Below are 17073 nucleotides of genomic sequence, written 5' to 3' on the forward strand. Positions count from 1 at the left end.
ACATATCCTTTGATTGATCGTTTGATTCGCTTGGTATTAACTCTCCTTATTTCAACTGCTACAACTGAGAGATCTTTTTCAGCTATGAATATTGTGAAGAATAGACTCAGAAATAAAATGGAAGATGAATTTCTTGCTAATTGTCTTTCGATTTACATTGAGAAGAAGATTGCTGAAAGATTTGACACCAATTCTATTATCGATGAATTTGATGATATGAAGAATCGACGTGTACCACTTTGTTAGTAAAAAGTACGCATATTTTTTTGTACTTCTTTAAATATATATTCTCTATCGGTATATTTTTGTAATGCATCTTACATTATAATTTATTTGCATATTTCTTTAATATGATATATGTTATTGCCCCTCCCCCCCACACGATAACATTTCTGGATCTGCCCCTGTATTTGGGTGTAGTCATACATGATGAATTAATTTGGTTTTATATAGGATGTGTATTATTATATTAATATGAAAAAAATAAGAGTAAAAATTAAAGAAAAAAGTTTTAAAAATACTTATTTTGGTTCATGATATTCTAAAAAATTTTAAGTGTAGTAGTTTTAATTTAAGAGAGACATCATTAATATTTTTAGATGTTACAAGTGAGGATCTTTTGTATGTTATATTATAAGAATTTAATTTTGATGCATTGATTTGTTAGTGTAAAATAGTTTTACATATGCATTCAATTATGTAATAGATGAGCAGATAATTTATACACTTTTTGGCATTATTTTTAGGTAGTTTTTAGTAGGTTCTAGCTACTTTTTAGTATATTTTTATTAGCTTTTAGAAAAAATTTATATTTTTGGACTTTACTATAAGTTTTTGTATTTTTCTGTGATTTCAGATATTTTCTGGCTGAAATTGAGGGAGCTGAGCAAAAATCTTATTCAGGCTGAAAATGGACTGCTAATGCTGTTGGATTATGACCTCCCTCCACTTGGAATGAATTTTTTGGAGCTATAGGAGTCCAATTGGCGCACTCTCAATTAGGTTGGAATGTAGACATCTAGGACTTTCCAGAAATATATAATAGTTCATACTTTTCTCGAAGATAAACGACGTAAACTGGCGTTTAACGCTAGTTCCATTTTGCATTCTGGCGTTGACGTCAGAAACAGGTTGCAAGTTGGAGTTAAACGCCAGAAATAGGTTACAACCTGACGTTTAACTCCAGAAACAGCCCAGGCACGTGAGAAGCTCAAGTCTCAGTCCCAGCACACACCAAGTGGGCCGCAGAAGTGGATTTCTACACTATCTATCTTAGTTTACTCATTTTCTGTAAACCTAGGTTACTAGTTTAGTATTTAAACAACTTTTAGAGACTTATTTTGTACCTCATGACATTTTAGATCTGAATTTTGTACTTTTTGACAGAATGAGTCTCTAAACTCCATTGTTGGGGGTGAGGAGCTCTACAACGTCTCGATGAATTAAGGCAATTATTTCAATTTTCCCTTCAAACACGCTTGTTTCTATCTAAGATACTAATTTGTACTTAACCGTGATGAATGTGATGATCCGTGACACTCATCACCATTCTCAACCCATGAACGTGTGCCTGACAACCACCTCCGTTCTACATTAGATTGAATGAGTATCTCTTAGATTCCTTAATCAGAATCTTCGTGGTATAAGCTAGAATCCATTGGCTGCATCCTTGAGAATCCGGAAGGTCTAAACCTTGTCTGGGGTATTCCGAGTAGGATTCAGGGATTGGATGACTGTGACGAGCTTCAAACTCGCGAGTGTTGGGCGTAGTGACAGACGCAAAAGGATCAATGGATCCTATTCCGACATAATCGAGAATCGACAAATGATTAGCCGTGCTGTGACAGAGCATTTGGACCATTTTCACTGAGAGGATGGGAAGTAGCCATTGACAACGGTGACGCCCTACATACAGCTTGCCATGGAAGGAGCCTGGCATGTTTGAAAGTAAGAAAGCAGTATGTTGCAAGGATTCAGAAGACAAAGCATCTCCAAAACTCCAACATATTCTCCATTATTGCGTAACAATTACTTATTTTATGCCCTTTCACTTTTTACAATTGAAACTAAAGAACCCTATTGGTATCCTGACTAAGAATAATAAGATAACCATAACTTGCTTCAAGCCAACAATCTCCGTGGGATTCAACCCTTACTCACGTAAGGTATTACTTGGACGACCCAGTGCACTTGCTGGTTAGTTGTGCGGAATTACATAGTGTGAGTGTAATTTTTGTGCACCAAGTTTTTGGCGCCGTTGCCAGGGATTGTTCGAGTTTGAACAACTGACGGTTTATCTTGTTACTTAGATTAGGAAAAATTTGTCTTTTTGATTTAGAGTCACTAGAATTGCATCTTTTATTATTCTTTTTTTTTTAAATTTCTTCAAAAATATTATTTTTCTCTATTAATTGTTAGTTTTTCATTGAGTCTAGTTACATGTTTTAAGTTTGGTGTCCTTTGTGTTTTTGTCATAAAAAAAATATTTTTTATCTGTTCAATCCTTGCATTTGTTGAATGTGTCTATTTTCTTGGGAATAGTTGCCCCTTTGAGTTTGCCTTTTTAAAATCTTTTACAAAAATAATTTTTCTTCGATTAAATCTTATGCCAGACTTTAAGTTTGGTGTTCTCTTGTTAATTTTTCTTTAATTTTCGAAAATTTTATTTTGGTTTTCTAAAAATTTTAAGTTTGGTGTTCTTTCTTTTGTTCTTGGTGTTCTTGTGAGTCTTCAAGGTGTTCTTGAGTCTTCTTTGTGTTTTGATCTTAAAATTTTTAAGTTTGGTGTGCCTTGGTGTTTTTCCTCCAAAATTTTCGAAAACAAGGAGCATTGGATTTAAAAATTTTAAGTCTTGTGTCTTTTGTGTGTTTTTTTCTTTCATCAAAAAATTCAAAAATAAAAAAAAATTATCTTTTCTAACTATTTTTAAGCAAGTATTTCAAAATTTTTCATAAAAATTCAGATTTCAATTTCAAAATTTTTCAAAATCTTATCCTTTTTAGAATTTAAAAAAAATCACATCTTTTTCAAAAATATCCTAACCACTTTCTCTCTCCTCACTTTTTCGAAAATCTTCATAAAATATTTTCAAATTTTTTATTTTTTATTTTTATTTTTTATTTTAGTTTTTATTTTATTTTATTATTTTGAAAATTATTTTCTTATATAATAAAATAAATAAAATAAATCCACCTCATCTCCCTTTCTCCATCATGGACCTAGGTGGAAATGAACAGTCCAGAAGGACTCTGGGGTCATATGCTAACCCCACTACTGCTTCATATGGGAGTAGTATTTGTATACCCTCCATCGGAGTTAGTAGTTTTGAGTTGAATCCTCAGCTCATTATCATGGTGCAGCAAAGTTGCAAGTATTCCGATCTTCCACAGGAAGAACCTACAGAGTTTCTGGCACAATTTTTACAAATTACTGACACAGTACATGATAAGGAAGTAGATCAGGATGTCTACAGATTATTACTGTTTCCATTTGCTGTAAAAGACCAAGCTAAGAGGTGGTTAAATAACCAACCTAAGGCTAGCATAAGGACATGGAAACAGCTGTCAGAAAAATTCCTGAATCAATATTTCCCTCCAAAACGGATGACACAGCTAAGGCTGAGCATCCAAGGCTTTAAACAAGGAGATAATGAATCCCTTTATGATGCCTGGGAGAGATACAGAGAGATGCTAAGAAAATGTCCCTCTGAAATATTTTCAGAGTGGGTGTAGTTAGACATCTTCTATTATGGGCTTACAGAGAAAGCTCAGATTTCTCTAGACCACTCAGCTGGTGGATCTATCCACATGAGAAAGACAATTGAAGAAGCTCACGAGCTCATTGATACAGTTGCCAAAAATCAGCATCTGTATCTAAGCAGTGAACCTTCCATGAAAGAAGAGGCTAAAATAGTAACTGCTGAACTCAGTCCTGCAGAACAAGTTACTGAATTCAATTAGCAATTAAATTGTCTAACAAAACAGCTAGCCGAATTCAAGGAGATACTACAAGACACAAGAATGGGTAATATGAATATAGAAGTGCAGTTGAAGTAAACAGAACAGCAGTTATCAAAATAGATAACAGAAGAGTGCCAAGCAGTTCAATTAAGAAGTGGGAAGACATTAAATACCTCACTTCAAGGTAGCAGGAAGCCAAGAAATGAACAAACTGCTACCCAAAATCCCTCTGAGGACAATAAAAGCCCAGAGAGGAATAATTCTGGCATTCAAACGCCAAAAAAGGGTGAAGGGTTGGTGTTAAACGCCCAACCCATGCTCAGTTCTGGCGTTCAAATGCCAGAAACAGGTAAGAAGTTGGCATTGAATGCCTAAAGGAAGCTCAGTTTTGGCGTTCAGACGCCAGAAACAGGTAAGGAGTTGGCGTCTAACGCCACTCCAGCTTCCACCCCTGGCATTCAAATGCCAGTGGGGAATCAGACACATACAAGTGCTGATAGCAACCCCTCTAAAAAGGCTTCTCAACCCACATCTGTAGGCAATAAACCTGCAGCAACTAAGGTTGAGGAATACAAAGCCAAAATGCCTTATCCTTAGAAACTCCGCCAAGCAGAACAGGATAAGCAATTTGCCCGCTTTGCAGACTATCTCAGGACTCTTGAAATAAAGATTCCGTTTACAGAGGAACTTGAGCAAATACCCTCTTATGCTAAGTTTATGAAAGAGATCTTAAGTCATAAGAAGGATTGGAGAGAAACTGAAAAAGTTTACCTCACTGAAGAATGCAGTGCAGTCATTCTGAAAAGCTTACCATAAAAGCTTAAAGATCCTGGAAGCTTTATGATACCATGCACATTAGAGGGTACTTGTACCAAGCAAGCTCTATGTGATCTTGGGGCAAGTATCAACCTAATACCTGCATCTACTATCAGAAAGCTTGGTTTGATTGAAGAAGTCAAACCAACCCGGATATGTCTCCAACTTGCTGATGACTCCATTAAATACCCATCAGGTGTGATTGAAGACATGATTGTCAAGGTTGGGCCATTTGCCTTTCCCACTGACTTTGTGGTGCTGGAAATGGAGGAGCACAAAAGTGCAACTCTCATTCTAGGAAGACCTTTCCTAGCAACTGGACGAACCCTCATTGACGTCCAAAAAAGGGAATTAACCCTGAGAGTCAATGAGGATGAGTTTAAGTTGAATGTTGTCAAAGCTATGCAGCATCCAGACACCCCAGACGACTGCATGAGAATTGATATTATTGACTATCTGGTGGAAGAGGTCAATATGACTGAGAGTCTTGAATCAGAGCTAGAGGATATCTTTAAAGATGTTCAGCCTGATCTGAAGGAACCAGAGAGAATGATAGAACCTCTAAAAATCCCTCAGGAAGAGCAGAAACCTCCTAAACCCGAGCTCAAACCATTACCACCATCCCTAAAATATGCATTTCTGGGAGAAGGTGACACTTTTCCTGTAATCATAAGCTCTACCTTAGAGCCACAGGAAGAGGAAGTACTAATTCGAGTGCTAAAGACACACAAGACAGCTCTTGGGTGGTCCATCAGTGATCTTAAAGGCATTAGCCCAGCCAGATGCATGGACAAGATCCTATTAGAGGATGATGCTAAGCCAGTGGTTCAACCACAGAGGCGGCTGAATCCAGCCATGAAGGAGGTGGTGCAAAAGGAGGTCACTAAATTACTAGAGGCTGGGATTATTTATCCTATTTCTGATAGCCCTTGGGTGAGCCCTGTCCAAGTTGTCCCCAAAAGGGAGGCATGACAGTGGTTCATAATGAAAAGAATGAACTGGTTCCTACAAGAACAGTTACAGGTTGGCGTATGTGTATTGACTACAGAAGACTCAATACAGCCACCAGAAAGGATCATTTTCCTTTACCATTCATAGACCAGATGCTAGAAAGACTAGCAGGTCATAATTACTACTGCTTTTTGGATGGCTATTCAGGTTACAACCAGATTGCAGTAGATCCCCAGGATCAAGAGAAAATAGCATTCACATGTCCATCTGGAGTATTTGCATACAGAAGGATGCCATTTGGCCTGTGCAATGCACCTGCAACCTTTCAAAGGTGCATGCTCTCTATTTTCTTTGATATGGTGGAAAAATTTCTGGAAGTCTTCATGGATGACTTTTCAGTATTTGGAGACTCATTCAGCTCCTGTCTTGACCATTTAGCACTTGTTCTAAAGAGGTGCCAAGAGACTAACCTGGTTTTAAACTGGGAAAAATATCACTTTATGGTGACTGAAGGAATTGTCCTTGGGCACAAAATTTTGAACAAGGGAATAGAGGTGGATCAAGCCAAGGTAGAGGTAATTAAAAAATTACAACCACCTACCAATGTTAAGGCAATCAGAAGCTTTCTGGGGCATGCAGGATTCTACAGAAGGTTTATAAAGGATTTTTCAAAAATTGCAAAACCTCTAAGTAATCTGCTAGCTGCTGACACGCCATTTATCTTCGATAAGGAGTGTCTGCAGGCGTTTGAGACTCTAAAAGCTAAGCTGGTCATAGCACCAGTCATCTCTGCACTAGACTGGACATTACCATTTGAATTAATGTGTGATGCCAGTGATCATGCCATTGGTGCAGTGTTGGGACAGAGGCATGACAAGCTTCTACAGGTCATTTATTATGTCAGCTGGTGCACGAAATTGTGATCTCTATTTTTCACAACTCAAAAAATCGCCGGTAATGGCTCCAAAAACTTGGTACTCAATACCATGGTCTAAACATAATTTCACAACTTCGCACAACTAACCAGCAAGTGCACTGGGTCATCCAAGTAATAAACCTTACGCGAGTAAGGGTCGATCCCACGGAGATTATTGGTATGAAGCAAGCTATGGTCACCTTGTAAATCTCAGTCAGGCAGATTCAAATGGTTATAGATGATATATGAATAAAGCATAAGATAAAGATAGGGATACTTATGTGATTCATTGGTGAGAATTTCAGATAAGCGTATGGAGATGCTTTGTCCCTTCCGTCTCTCTACTTTCCTACTGTCTTCATCCAATCCTTCTTACTCCTTTCCATGGCAAGCTGTATGTTGGGCATCACCGTTGTCAGTGGCTACAGTCCCGTCCTCTCAGTGAAAATGTTCAACGCACCCTGTCACGGCACGGCTAATCATCTGTCGGTTCTCAATCAGGTTGGAATAGAATCCATTGATTCTTTTGCGTCTGTCACTAACGCCCAGCCTTCAGGAGTTTGAAGCTCGTCACAGTCATTCAATCATTGAATCCTACTCAGAATACCACAGACAAGGCTTAGACCTTCCAGATTCTCTTGAATGCCGCCATCAATTCTAGCTTATACCACGAACATTCTGATTAAGGAATCCAAGAGATAAACATTCAAGCCTTGTTTGCTTGTAGAACGGGAGTGGTTGTCAGGCACGCGTTCATAAGTGAGAATGATGATGAGTGTCACATAATCATCACATTCATCAAGTTCTTGAGTGTGAATGAATATCTTGGAATAAGAATAAGCTGAATTGAATAGAAGAACAATAGTAATTGCATTAATACTCGAGGTACAGCAGAGATCCACACCTTAATCTATGGTGTGTAGAAACTCCACCGTTGAAAATACATAAGAACAAGGTCTAGGCATGGCCGTGAGGCCAGCCCCCAAATGATCTAAGAACTAAACGTCCAAAGATGATCCTAAGATCTAAAGATCCAAAGATCCAAAGATGAAAATACAATAGCAAAAGGTCCTATTTGTAGAGAACTAGTAGCCTAGGGTTTACAGAAATGAGTAAATGACCTAAAAATCTACTTCCGGGCCCACTTGGTGTGTGCTTAGGCTGAGCATTGAAGCTTTCATGTGTAGAGACTTTTCTTGGAGTTAAATGTCAGCTTTTGTACCAGTTTGGGCGTTTAACTCCCATTCTTGTGCCAGTTCCTGCGTTTAACGCTGGGCAATTTTGAGCTGATTTAAAACGCCAGTTTGGGCCATCAAATCTCGGGCAAAGTATGGACTATTATATATTGATGGAAAGCCCAGGATGTCTACTTTCCAACGCCGTTGAGAGCGCGCCAAGTGGGCTTTTGTAGCTCTAGAAAATTCACTTCGAGTGCAGGGAGGTCAGAATCCAACAGCATCTGCAGTCTTTTTCAGTCTCTGAATCAGATTTTTGCTCAGGTCCCTCAATTCCAGTCAGAAAATACCTGAAATCACAGAAAAACACACAAACTAATAGTAAAGTCTAGAAAAGTGAATTTTAACTAAAAACTAATAAAAATATAATAAAAACTAACTAAAACATACTAAAAACATACTAAAAACAATGCCAAAAAGCGTATAAATTATCCGCTCATCACAACACCAAACTTAAATTGTTGCTTGTCCCCAAGCAACTGAAAATGAAATAAGATAAAGAGAAGAGAATATTCAATGAATTCCAAAAACATCTATGAAAATCAGTATTAATTAGATGAGCAGGGCTTTTAGCTTTTTGCCTCTGAACAGTTTTGGCATCTCACTCTATCCTTTGAAATTCAGAATGATTGGCTTCTATAGGAACTCAGAATCCAGATAGTGTTATTGATTCTCCTAGTTAAGTATGATGATTCTTGAACACAGCTACTTTATGAGTCTTGGCCGTGGCCCAAAGCACTCTGTCTTCCAGTATTACCACCGGATACATACATGCCACAGACACATAATTGGGTGAACCTTTTCAGATTGTGACTCGGCTTTGCTAGAGTCCCCAATTAGAGGTATCCAGGGTTCTTAAGCACACTCTTTTTGCCTTGGATCACAACTTTATTTTTTTTTCTTTTTCTCTCTCTTTTTTTTCGTTTTTCTTCCTTTTTTCTTTTTTTTTGTATTCACTGCTTTTTCTTGCTTCAAGAATCATTTTTATGATTTTTCAGATCCTCAGTAACATGTCTCCTTTTTCATCATTCTTTCAAGAGCCAACATTCATGAACAACAAATTCAAAAGACATATGCACTGTTTAAGCATACATTCAGAAAACAAAAGTATTGCCACCACATCAAAATAATTAATCTGTTATAAAATTCAGAATTCATGCAATTCTTCTCTTTTTCAATTAAGAACATTTTTTATTTAAGAAAGGTGATGGATTCATAGGACATTCATAACTTTAAGGCATAGACACTAAGACATTAATGATCATAAGACACAAACATAGATAGAACATAAAGCATAATTTTCGAAAAACAGGAAAATAAAGAACAAGAAAATTAAAGAACGGGTCCACCTTAGTGATGGCGGCTTGTTCTTCCTCTTGAAGATCTTATGGAGTGCTTGACCTCCTCAATGTCTCTTCCTTGTCTTTGTTGCTCCTCTCTCATGATTCTTTGATCTTCTCAAATTTCATGGAGGAGGATGGAATGTTCTTGGTGCTCCACCCTTAGTTGTCCCATGTTGGAACTCAATTCTCCTAGGGAGGTGTTGATTTGCTCCCAATAGTTTTGTGGAGGAAAGTGCATCCCTTGAGGCATCTCAGAGATTTCATGATGAGTGGGATCTCTTGTTTGCTCCATCCTTTTCTTAGTGATGGGCTTGTCCTCATCAATGAGGATGTCTCCCTCTATGTCAACTCCAACTGAATAACAGAGGTGACAAATGAGATGAGGAAAGGCTAACCTTGCCAAGGTAGAGGACTTGTCCTCCACCTTATAAAGTTCTTGGGCTATAACCACATGAACTTCTACTTCTTCTCTAATCATGATGCTATGAATCATGATGGCCCGGTCTATAGTAACTTCGGACCGGTTGCTAGTGGGAATGATTGAGCGTTTGATAAACTCCAACCATCCCCTAGCCACGGGCTTGAGGTCATGCCTTCTCAGTTGAACCGGCTTCCCTCTTGAATTTCTCTTCCATTGAGTGCCCTCTTCACAGATGTCTATGAAGACTTGGTCCAACCTTTGATCAAAGTTGACCCTTCTAGTGTAAGGCTGTTCATCTCCTTGCATCATGGGCAAGTTGAATGCCAACCTTACATTTTCCGGACTAAAATCTAAGTATTTCACCCGAACCATTGTAAGCCAATTCTTTGGGTCCGGGTTCACACTTTGATCATGGTTCTTGGTGATCCATGCATTGGCATAGAACTCTTGAACCATTAAGATTCCGACTTGTTGAATAGGGTTGGTAAGAACTTCCCAACCTGTTCTTCGGATCTCATGTCGGATCTCTGGATATTCACTCATTTTGAGTTTGAAAGGGACCTCGGGGATCACCTTCTTCAAGGCCACAACTTCATAGAAGTGGTCTTGATGCACCCTTGAGATGAATCTCTCCATCTCCCATGACTCGGAGGTGGAAGCTTTTGCCTTCCCTTTCCTCTTTCTAGAGGTTTCTCCGGCCTTAGGTGCCATAAATGGTTATGGAAAAACAAAAAGCAATGCTTTTACCACACCAAACTTAGAAGGTTTGTTCGTCCTCGAGCAAAAGAAGAAAGAAGAGAGTAGAAGAAGAAGAAATGAAGGAGATGGAGATGGCTTTGTTATTCGGCCAAAGGGAGAAGTAGTGTTTAGGTTGTGTGAAAATGAGAGGGTGAAGATGGGTTTATATAGGGGTAGAGAGAGGGTAGGGTTCGGCTATGGGAGGGTGGGTTTGGGAGGGAAAGTGGTTTGAATTTGAATGGTGAGGTAGGTATGGTTTTATGAAGGATGGATGTGAGTGGTGAAGAGAATAGTGGGATTTGATAGGTGAAGGATTTTTGGGGAAGAGGTGTTGAGGTGATTGGTGAATGGATGAAGAAGAGAGAGAGTGGTGGGGTAGGTGGGGATCCTGTGGGGTCCACAGATCCTGAGGTGTCAAGGAAAAGTCATCCCTGCACCAAGTGGCGAGCAAAAATGCTCTCTATGCCAATTCTGGGGTTAAACGCCGGGCTGGTGCCGCTTTCTGGCGCTTAACGCCAGCTTCTTGCCTTTTCCTGGCATTTAACGCCAGTCTGGTGCCCCTTTCTGGCGTTAAACGCCCAGAATGGTGCCAGACTGGGCGTTAAACGCCCATTTGCTGCCCTTACTGGCGTTTAAACGCCAGCAAGGTCTTACTCCAGGGTGTGCTGTTTTTCTTTCTGTTTTTCATTCTGTGTTTGCTTTTTTAATTGATTTTGTGACTTCCCATGATCATCAACCTACAGAAAACATAAAATAACAAAGGAAAAACTGGATAAATATAACATGGGTTACCTCCCAACAAGCGCTTCTTTAATGTCAGTAGATTGACAGAGGGCTCTCATGGAGCCTCACAGATGTTCAGAGCAATGTTGAAACCTCCCAACACCAAACTTAGAGTTTGAATGTGGGGGTTCAACACCAAACTTAGAAGTTGGTTGTGGCCTCCCAACACCAAACTTAGAGTTTGGCTGTGGGGGCTCTGTTTCACTCTGTTTTGAGAGAAGCTCTTTATGCTTTCTCTCCATGGTAATAGAGGGATATCCTTGAGCCTTAAACAAAAAGGATTCTTCATTCACTTGAATGATCAATTCACCTCTGTCAACATCAATCACAGCCTTTGCTGTGGCTAGGAAGGGTCTACCAAGGATGATAGATTCATCCATGCACTTCCCAGTCTCTAGGACTATAAAATCAGCAGGGATGTAATGGTCTTCAACTTTTACCAAAACATCCTCTACAAGTCCATAAGCTTGTTTTCTTGAATTGTCTGCCATCTCTAGTGAGATTCTTGCAGCTTGTACCTCAAAGATCCCTAGCTTCTCCATTACAGAAAGAGGCATGAGGTTTATGCTTGACCCTAGGTCACACAGAGCCTTCTTATAGGTCATGGTGCCTATGGTACAAGGTATTGAAAAATTCCCAGGATCCTGTCTCTTTTGAGGTAATCTCTGCCTAGACAAGTCATCCAGTTCTTTGGTGAGCAAAGGGGGTTCATCCTCCCAAGTCTCATTACCAAATAACTTGTCATTTAGCTTCATGATTACTCCAAGGTATTTAGCAACTTGCTCTTCAGTGACATATTCATCCTCTTCAGAGGAAGAATACTCATCAGAGCTCATGAATGGAAGAAGTAAATCCAATGGAATCTCTATGGTCTCAGTGTGAGCCTCAGATTCCCATGGTTCCTCATTAGGGAACTCATTGAAGTCCAGTGGACGTCCATTGAGGTCTTCCTCAGTGGCGCTCACTGCCTCTTCATCCTCTCCAAGTTCGGCCATGTTGATGGCCTTACACTCTCCTTTTGGATTCTCTTCTGTATTGCTTGGAAGAGTACTAGGAGGGAGTTCAGTAACTTTCTTATTCAGCCGTTCCACTTGTGCCTCCAAATTCCTAATGGAGGACCTTGTTTCAGTCATGAAACTTTGAGTGGTTATGATTAGATCAGAGACTATGCTTGCTAAGTGATGAGCGGATAATTTGTACGCTTTTTGGCATTGTTTTTAGTATGTTTTTAGTATGATTTAGTTAGTTTTTAGTATATTTTTATTAGTTTTTAGTTAAAATTCACTTTTCTGGACTTTACTATGAGTTTGTGTGTTTTTCTGTGATTTCAAGTATTTTCTGGCTGAAATTGAGGGACCTGAGCAAAAATCTGATTCAGAGACTGAAAAGAACTGCAGATGCTGTTGGATTCTGACCTCCCTGCACTCGAAGTGGATTTTCTGGAGCTACAGAAGCCCAATTGGCGCGCTCTCAACGACGTTGGAAATTAGACATCCTGGGCTTTCCAGCAATATATGATAGTCCATACTTTGCCCAAGATTTGATGGCCCAAACCGGCGTTCAAAGTCACCTTCAAAATTCCCAGCGTTAAACGCCGGAACTGGCACCTAAGTGGGAGTTAAACGCCCAAACTGGCACAAAAGCTGGCGTTTGACTCCAAGAAGAGTCTCTACACGAAAATGTTTCAATGCTCAGCCCAAGCACACACCAAGTGGGCCCGGAAGTGGATTTTTATGTCATTTACTCATTCTTAAGCTACTAGTTCTCTATAAATAGGACCTTTTACTATTGTATTTTCATCTTTGGATCTTAGATCATCTTCTGATCTTTGGAATCTTTTGATCTTGAGATCTTTTGATCACTTTGGGAGGCTGGCCATTCGGCCATGCCTAGACCTTGTTCTTATGTATTTTCAACGGTGGAGTTTCTACACACCATAGATTAAGGTGTGGAGCTCTGCTGTACCTCGAGTATTAATGCAATTACTATTGTTCTTCTATTCAATTCAGCTTGTTCTTATTCCAAGATATTCATTCGCACTCAAGAACTTGATGAATGTGATAATTATGTGACGCTCATCATCATTCTCACTTATGAACGCGTGCCTGACAACCACTCCCGTTCTACAAGCAAACAAGGCTTGAATGTTTATCTCTTGGATTCTTTAACCGGAATCTTCGTGGTATAAGCTAGAATTGATGGCGGCATTCAAGAGAATCCGGAAGGTCTAAACCTTGTCTGTGGTATTCTGAGTAGGATTCAATGATTGAATGACTGTGACGAGCTTCAAACTCCTGAAGGCGGGGCGTTAGTGACAGACGCAAAAGAATCACTGGATTCTATTCCGGCCTGATTGAGAACCAACAGATGGATAGCCGTGCCGTGACAGGGTGCGTGGAACATTTCCACTGAGAGGATTGTGATGACAAGTCATCATATACCCATTTTTCAAGCTAATTTCATTTGTTTTGTTAGTCTTTATGCACTTTCTTGCTTCTTAAGTAAGTGATTTGGAGTGAAAATGCACAACTTCTTTAAATCAAGCAACCACCATGAAATTAATGTTAATTCATAAGGTTTAAGCTAATTTTAATTGAATTTTAATTGATTCATAAGCCTCTTGAATTTAGTGATACTTTGAGTGGTTGTTTTGGTTTATTGTAGGTGAAGAAAAGAAAAAAAAAAGAAAAGCGTGGCCTAAGGAAGTGTGGCCCAAGGAAAAGAAAGTGTGGTCAAAGAGAGAAGAAGTGTGGCTCACAACATGAGGAAGGGCAAGCATTGCCCTCCACAAGGGCACACTGCCCTCCAGGAGGGCAACATAATGAAACGAGCTTCCAAATGAATTCTGCCTACCAATGCTTGCCACAAGGTTCGAACTCATGAGCAAGGGGGAGTGGGGGAGCGCTACTCACAAAGGAAAATAAGCCAAAAATTGGCCAAAATGCTCCCAGCCAGTTTCGAACACGGATCCTTCACAAAGAAAGCAAGGAAGCTGCACCACTTGAGCGCTACCTTGATGATGTCCAAGACTTGGCACGCAAAATATTTCAAACGCACCATGACGCACATTGCCCTGCCCTCCGCGAGGGCAGGGCAGCATTTGGTTGGCGCACAACTTTGGCGCACCAAGAAATGATTCTGGCGCACCAATCCTCGACCCTGGCAGCACCAACGCGCACCACGCACAATCTGGCAGCACCATATTTTTCTGCCCTGCCCTTGGCGCGGGCAGGGCAGCGTTTTGCGCGCCAAGCATGCACCAGCCGCACCAATCTTCCGCACCAAGCATCAATTTTCTGCCCTGCCCTCCACAAGGGCAGGGCAGCCTCCTGGGAGCCACCATTTTGGGCCGAAAATTCAAATTAAAACCCCATTTTAATTCATTTCTTCACCAATTCAAAAGCCCATCCAAATCCCAATATCCAAGAATAGAAAGTGTATAAATAGGAGTTAGTTTGATGTAATTAGGACCTTTACTTTCACCCTTTTGACTTACTCTTAATTTTGCTTTTGAATTTTGCACTCTCTTTGAGCTTTGAATTCTGCAACTTCTCTTGGTGACTCCACTGAGATTTCAGAGAATTGGGGAGGAGAATTGATCTCTCTTCTTCCTCATTCTTGCCTGAGCACTTTTATTTTTCTTGTTTTGAGTTTTGGATGTGAAGAGTTGAGGAAATTCTGTCTCAACCTCCATTCAAAATCTCTTTAATTCTTTTCTGCATAATTAAATCTATTTACATTCTATTTACTGCTTCTTCTTCTAATTCTTGTCACTTGCTTTGTGAGCTTGGATCTAGGAAGGCAAATAGAGATCTAGGCTCTGCTACCTAGTCTCTTGAGACCTGAGACCCAATTTTACTTTTGGTTCTTCTGGGAACCTCTGCTGCACTTTATTTCCTTGCTGTTTGAATTCTCATTGCTTCTAAATCAATTTCTGCTCTCTTAATTGTTGCAATTCACATTCTCTTGTTTAAATTCTGCAATTCCTGTCCTCAATTCCCTTTTACTTTCAAGCAATTTATATTTCTTGCAATTTAAGTTACTGCAATTTACATTTCTTGCACTTTAAGTTTCAGTCATTTACTTTCTTGTTCTTTAAGATTCAGTCCATTTTACCTTCCTGTTCTTTAATTCACTGCAATTTGCCCTTCCTCTTTTACATTTACTGTCATTTACTTCCTGTTAAACACAAATCACTCAACTAAAACTGGATTCACTTGACTAAATCAACCACTAAACTAAAATTGCTCAATCCTTCAATCCCTGTGGGATCGACCTCACTCATGTGAGTTATTATTACTTGATGCGACCCGGTACACTTGCCGGTGAGTTTTGTGTTGGATCGTTTTCCACACATCAAGTTTTTGGCGCCGTTGCCGGGGATTGAAATAGATTGACAATGATTAAGTGAAGTGGTGGTCTAGATCAAGCACTTTTCTTTATTTTTAAATTAACACACTAACTGTTCGAGATTTTGCCTCTACTAACTCTAACTGCACTCAGGTTACAAAGTGCTCTATTTTAGTTTCTGGCTCTGTTTGTGTTTCTGCTTTTGTGACAGGAGGAAAGAGCAATGAATCCACACCTTTTGATCCTGAAACACTTTGGAAGTTGAGCAAGAATAAGGAATGTCAAGCTAGTGACATTAAAAGAGCGCTTGTTGGGAGGTAACCCAACCTGATGTAGTTTCTTTTCATAGCTATTTCAATAAAAAGGTTGAATAATTGGTCTGTATTGCAAAGAGCTAAGTTTGGTGTTGCACACCAAAACAATTTAAGGGAGAATGAAGGATTCTAAGTTTGGTGTTCCACCAAAATCTCATTTAAAAGAACATTCTCACTTCCTGCACAATGCTAGCTCCAAGCAGTCAGACAAATTATTCAACTATTTAATTGTTTTTTTTTAGCTTTAATTCCATAACCTTTAGCAAGGACACAAGGTTTCGCATATGGTTAAATTGTTGCATAAGAGGCAGTGGCAAACAATTAAGTTTGGTGTCCCTACACCAAAAATCAATCCTGAAACCACACTCAGTTTATGCATACTAACCATATAATTAAGAGATTGAGAAGCAAGCAACTTTGAGGATTATGCAGGACATGAGTCAACAATTGAAGACATTATGCATCTTAACTCAAAGAGAACACAACAGAAGGAAAAATCAAAGGGCTGCAACTTCAAAGGTTGTATCTAAACTTAATCCTTGCTGCTGTGAAATGTTTTGAATCTGGAAACCATTGTATGTCTTGCTAAAGTGTTTATCTAGTTGCAAGTGAAATTGTTTGTTAAAAATGCTAAATCTGCATAATGCTTGTTATCCATCACTTAGATTTAAAAATTGTTTTGTTTCCCATATGCTTAAATAAAAGAGTTTGGTTTGAATTGAAAAGTGAAATATCCAATGTTGCATAAGTATGAATGGAAGTTGGTGGTGGTATATGTGTTTGATTAAATGCATAACTCATGAAATAATTATTGCATAATATCATTCTCATTCAAGTGTGAGTTAGCTTGCTGTTGTAAAGACTCTTATCAATAATGAAACAGCCCTTGGTAACAAAAACAGAAAGAAAAGGGAAAGAAAAAGCCAAAATGGCAAGAAAAACAAAGAATAAAGGTTGGACACCAATAGCTTGGACCCTAGGACATATGCCTGTGGTGTTCTTGTACTAAGATCTGCTTGGATGAATAAATTCTAAGGGGTATTTTAAAACCCGGTCACTTAGATCAACTGATTTGGGATGGCCAATTGAAAATCCACAATAAAGAGCAACTTAGATACAGAACATTTAGTTATCCAAAGAGATGCTGGGCATCAATGATCCTAGGAAGAATTAGTGAGCCATGTGTCTGTGGTGGAAAGATGTTGAGTAAAAAAGAAAAAGAAAATAAAGCCAAAGGCTAATACTGC

The sequence above is a fragment of the Arachis stenosperma genome, chromosome 2 (genome assembly GCF_014773155.1).
Source record: "Arachis stenosperma cultivar V10309 chromosome 2, arast.V10309.gnm1.PFL2, whole genome shotgun sequence".
In the NCBI taxonomy this organism is placed as follows: domain Eukaryota; kingdom Viridiplantae; phylum Streptophyta; class Magnoliopsida; order Fabales; family Fabaceae; genus Arachis; species Arachis stenosperma.